At 34.4% G+C, this 5468-nt stretch overlaps 1 long non-coding RNA gene across 1 annotated transcript; it reads right to left on the bottom strand.

Moving 5' to 3' along the window:
• Positions 1-4383: 4383 nt before the first annotated feature.
• LOC121977629 lies at positions 4384-5190 on the bottom strand. Its single transcript, XR_006110978.1, has 2 exons — positions 5124-5190; positions 4384-4857 (listed from the first exon to the last, which is right to left on the bottom strand). It is a non-coding gene; the product is annotated as an uncharacterized LOC121977629 (long non-coding RNA).
• Between the last annotated feature and the right edge of the window lie 278 nt (positions 5191-5468).

The following is a 5468-nucleotide window of genomic DNA, read 5'->3' as shown; positions in this document are numbered from 1 at the left end:
ACATTACTTAGGTTGGTTAACCACATAACTAAGATTATATATGATAACTTGAATAAAATATACTCAGGTTTAAGGATTAGGATATAACATTTAGGTTATATATATATATATATATATATATATATATATATATATATATATATATATATATATATATATATATATATATATATATATATATATCACATAAGCTTCTAAAAAAATTTTAGTATTAATTTTTTTAGCTTGAATACTATAACTCAATCTTTAAATCCTAGAGATAAATTTAATTGGCTTAACTTGAAGTTAAAAAAATAAACAAAAAAAATACTATTAGGCACCTAAATATATACCCCGTTAACATCTAAAACTTTTTAGTGTTATTTTTTAGCTTAAATACTATAATTAACCCCAAACCCTTCAAATAAAATCTAATTGGCTTAACCCCGGAGTAAAAAAAAATAAAACATAAAAAAACTACTGATCGAATTCAGGAGTCTGAATTAAATCCAAGCGCCTAGATTCGATCCAAACGCATGGGAATAAAACACGCAACATATCAAATTCTAGATATATATATATACATACGAGAGAGAGAGATAATACCCTACACACTCTTGGATGACCCTCATAGTTCCGAGTTCTCGGATGCCCCACCCGGACTTCCAGATTCACTTTTGAGGGTCCGGGCACCCTGACCTATGAGGATTGCCCAGGAGTATATAGGATAACTATATATATATATATATATACACTATGTTCCAGGTGACAATTCCTTAGCAAAAGTAAACCCCTTCAAGACTATTTAAGAGTATCGATCAGGGTTTATTACGGGGGCCATACGACAAGTGCAGGGTTCTGTGAGAATAGAGTCACATCAGTCTGATCCAACACAAGGCTCAATCCTTAGACCCAAAGGTGAGGTCATATAATTGCAGTCTGACTTGAACTGAGCCCGAAGATAGAGGACATAGTTTACTAGATGGGCGAACAAGTGGGAGAGTGGTGGAGACATATTATAGCATCGACAATAAGCGATATTTAGAGGGAACATTTCTCCAAATATCTCTCTCTCTCAAATACTCCCATTAGAGAGGGATATTTTAGAGGTATTAAAAAACACTAGTACAAGTTTATGTTAGGCGATTTCTTTTTGATTGCATGTTGTGGGCCCAGCAAAAGGTGGGTGGCCATTACTTTTTTTTGTTATTTTTTTAAAATTTAATTAAAGTTTAGAAAAGTTAATGGGGAAAGAAATATTTGGAAGTGAGATATTTCATGTGTGAGCCATAAATATTTGATTCGTGAAATATTTGAAGAGTGATGTTGAAATGGAGACTATAAATATTTGAGAGAAATATCCCCTTCTAGGTTGTCACTTAGACACCCGTGGTTCGAACCCCAACTACGGTGTATTTGTAGGAATTTTTTTTCCAAATGGAGGCATAAGCAAAGGATGTTGAGCTTATGAGTTGGCTGTCACATGCGCTTTTAGAAGCTTCTTCAGTTATAATGACGTATCCCCATCACAAATATAAGTCACAAATGACAAAAGAGGTACATCTGGAGTATAAAAAGGATTCCTTAAAGGATTATTGCACAAAGCACAGAAGATGACTTCATCTCCTAATAAAACCTAATGAACCGGGGACTACTTCACAACTACGGAGGTCACGTGAGGTAGTATAAAAAGGGGAATCCTCTCCGTTGACGAGGTATGCAAGTTCTAGCATCAAAATTCTATTTCACTCAGTTACACTTCTTCTTTTCTTCCACCTTTGAGAGAAAAACTGACTTAAGCATCAGAGGGCCTAGCCAGGGATCCTCACCCTGGTCTTAGGTCACTAACGCTTTGTTGGTTTGTCTCGTTATGCATAAGATCGCGGAGGGCTTCTTCCAGATCTCCAGGAGGTTATCTTCATTGGAAATCATCGTTCACCGGTGCCAGTGCACGTCTTCACAGATTTCAGACAGGATCAGTCTACTTTAGGTCTAAGCACTCATGGTTTTACTCTTGGGCTCTCTCCAAAATGCCTCATGCCATTGGAAATATTATTTTCTTATAAACTCATGATCCTTCTCATATGTTTTCAATGTGGAACTATATTTGCAACCTTGTAACCCCAATAAATAAAAATATTTAGGATTGATTGATATAGTAAATATTAAATTAGGTTATAACATTACTTAGGTTGGTTAACCACATAACTAAGATTATATATGATAACTTGAATCAAATATACTCAGGTTTAAGGATTAGGATATAACATTTAGGTTAAAGGAAGTGGAAAAAATTATAGTAAACGCCATATATATATATAATCATAATACCTTGCATGACTTTTTCTTCACGCGTATGCGTGATAGGTACTAGAGGCACCTAGAATTGATCCAGACGTCTCGAGCAGTTTTTCCCTTTTTGAAGCAGAGTTTTTTTTTAAAAAAAAAAAAATCAATATTTCCTTTTATATATATATATATACATATATATATATATATATATATATATATATATATATATATATATATATATATCACATAAGCTTCTAAAAATTTTTAGTATTAATTTTTTTAGCTTGAATACTATAACTCAAAATTTAAATCCTAGAGATAAATTTAATTAGCTTAACTTGAAGTAAAAAAATATTATTAGGCACCTAAATATATACCCAGTTAACATCTAAAACTTTTTAGTGTTATTTTTTTTAGCTTAAATACTATAATTAACCCCTAACCCTACAAATAAAATCTAATTGGCTTAACCCCGAGTAAAAAAAATAAAACATAAAAAAACTACTGATCGAATTCAGGAGTTTGAATTGAATCCAAGCGCCTAGATTCGATCCAAACGCATATATATATATATATATATATATATATACACACACACGAGAGAGAGATAATACCCTACACACCTTACCCTACACACTCCTGGATGACCCTCATAGTTCTGAGTGCTCGGATGCCCCACCCGGACTCCCAGATTCACTTTTGAGGGTCCAGGCACCCGGACCTATGAGGATTGCCCAGGAGTGTACAGGATATATATATATATATATATATATATATATATATATATATATATATATATGTTCCGGGTGGCAATTCCTTAGCAAAAGTAAACCCCTTCAAGACTATTTAAGAGTATCGATCAGGGTTTATTACGGGGGTCATACGACAAGTGCAGGGTTCTGTGAGAATAAAGCCACATCGGTCTGATCCAACACAAGGCTCAATCCTTAGACCCAAAGGTGAGGTCATATAATTGCAGTCTGACTTGAACTGAGCTCGAAGATAGAGGACAGAGTTTACCAGATGAGCGAATGAGTGGGAGAGTGGTGGAGACATATTATAGCATCGACAATAAGAGATATTTAGAGAGAACATTTCTCCAAATATCCCTCTCTCTCAAATACTCCCATTAGATAGGGATATTTGAGAGGTATTAAAAATCACTAGTACAAGTTTATGTTAGGCGATTTCTTTTTGATTGCATGTTGTGGGCCCATAAAAGGTGGGCGGCCATTACTTTTCTTGTTATTTTTTTAAAATTTAATTAAAGTTTAAAAAAGTTAATGGGGAATCAAATATTTGGGAGTGAGATATCTCATGTGTGAGCCATAAATATTTGATTAGTGAAATATTTGAAGAGTGATGTTAAAGTAGAGACTATAAATATTTGAGAGAAATATCCCCTCCTAGGTTGTCATCTAGACACCCGAGGTTCGAACCTCAGCTACGGTGTATTTGTAGAAATTTTTCTTCCAAATGGAGGCATAAGCAAAGGATGTTGGGCTTATGAGTTGGCTGTCACATGCGCTTCTCGATTTACCCTGATGGTCGATGAAAAATTTTCGTGGAACCGGGTAAATCATCTCTAGGGATAGTCAATGAAATTAATTAAAATTATCATTTTTTATTTTATAAGAATATGAGTGGACATATGAGGAGTGTGCAATAAGAGCCTCTCCCCCCTCTCTGACTCTCCCATGGTATAAAAGAATGTCTCGTAGTATGCGCTACTATTTTTTACTTGTTTGCTATTTCTTGTATTAAGTTCACTACAAGAAAAAAGCCTAACAACAACGGTTTTTCACCGTTATCGTAGCCCCTTTCGGACTGTTGTTAAAGGCCGTGTTGTTAAAAGGGGTGCCCAAAGACAACAGTTTTTAACCGTTGTCTTTGAAGGCAAAGACAACAGTTTTACAACGGTGAAAAACCGTTGTCTTTGAGCGTCTACCTTTAATAACAGGGTCTTCAACAACAGTTTTAAACTATCTACGACAACGGTGAAAACCGTTGTCTTTTTTAGATAAAAAATAAAAAAAATTAATACACAATTTTCCAATATTATAAATCATTCAAAATACTAAATTTCAAAATAAAATTTAATATATAATTTTCTAACATTAAAAAATAATATCTATAACATTCTGAAGAAATTTCATAAGCAACCAATAAAATTTCATAAGCAACCAACAAAATGATAACACTATTAAAACAAAGGTAGAACAATATAGCACGAGATTTTCTAATCTGTTTTGACTGTTGAACTTTTGCTCCTAATCTGTTTCAAGGACCGCAGCACTGCTACGGTGCTCTTCATGTATAAGCTCTGCATATATTTAATCTCTTCCAACTCCGGAACCCTCCCACTTGATTGTGCCGGCTTTGGCACTCCATTTTGTCCATCGCATTCTGCTGAAATTGACAGGTTGTTGCTGGGGAAGAGGTGGTCGAGCATAGCCACACACTCCTTCACGAGTTTGTATAGGAGATCAGTTGTAAAGAATGGCTGCTGCAGCACCTTTTCGATGAAGGGTTGCCTAATAAGTGCTCCTGTTCTCTTGTCATACTTCTTCAGTATTTTCACTAGACCTGAATTCATCACAACAAGAATAATAAACCATCTAAATGAGTGCACAAATTTAAAAAAAAAAGAACCAGAAGAAAGGACAGAACAGTTAATCAATAAAAGGACAGATCAGTTAATCAATAACACTCAGATAATTGTAAACTATAATTAGGCTCTGATCATGACTATGCTAACATGAGTTTCCTTGTTAACAAATTGAGAAATAATGGTTTGGAGAAATTAACAAACAAGACATGTAATATCTAAAACAAATGGGAGAGTTTGATACCTAAATAAAATCAACCTTGTTCAGTCAATGTAAAATCAGTTAAACTGCATTGGTAGTAGGCAAATTGTTGGATTGTGAAACTTCGATAGAGGGGGGTGAATATCGATTCGAAAAACAACGAGTATAAAAGAGTTAAGCGCAGTGGAAATAAAACAGCTTAGACAGATGAACACGATGTTTTTTACTTCGTTCAGAGCCTGTGACGACTCCTACTCGAAGGCCCGTACTCCTTGAGTACTTTCGTTGGGCAATCACTAGCAGTTCGAATATTATTACAATTTAAAGTACAGAAATGCTAATGAAAATAAAACAAATACCGACAAGAATTAAAGACGAGGAAAAGAG

Source organism: Zingiber officinale, chromosome 4B, assembly GCF_018446385.1.
Source record: "Zingiber officinale cultivar Zhangliang chromosome 4B, Zo_v1.1, whole genome shotgun sequence".
NCBI lineage: Eukaryota > Viridiplantae > Streptophyta > Magnoliopsida > Zingiberales > Zingiberaceae > Zingiber > Zingiber officinale.
The sequence above is the reverse complement of the archived record's forward strand: the minus strand, read 5'-3'. Positions and strand labels throughout refer to the sequence as shown.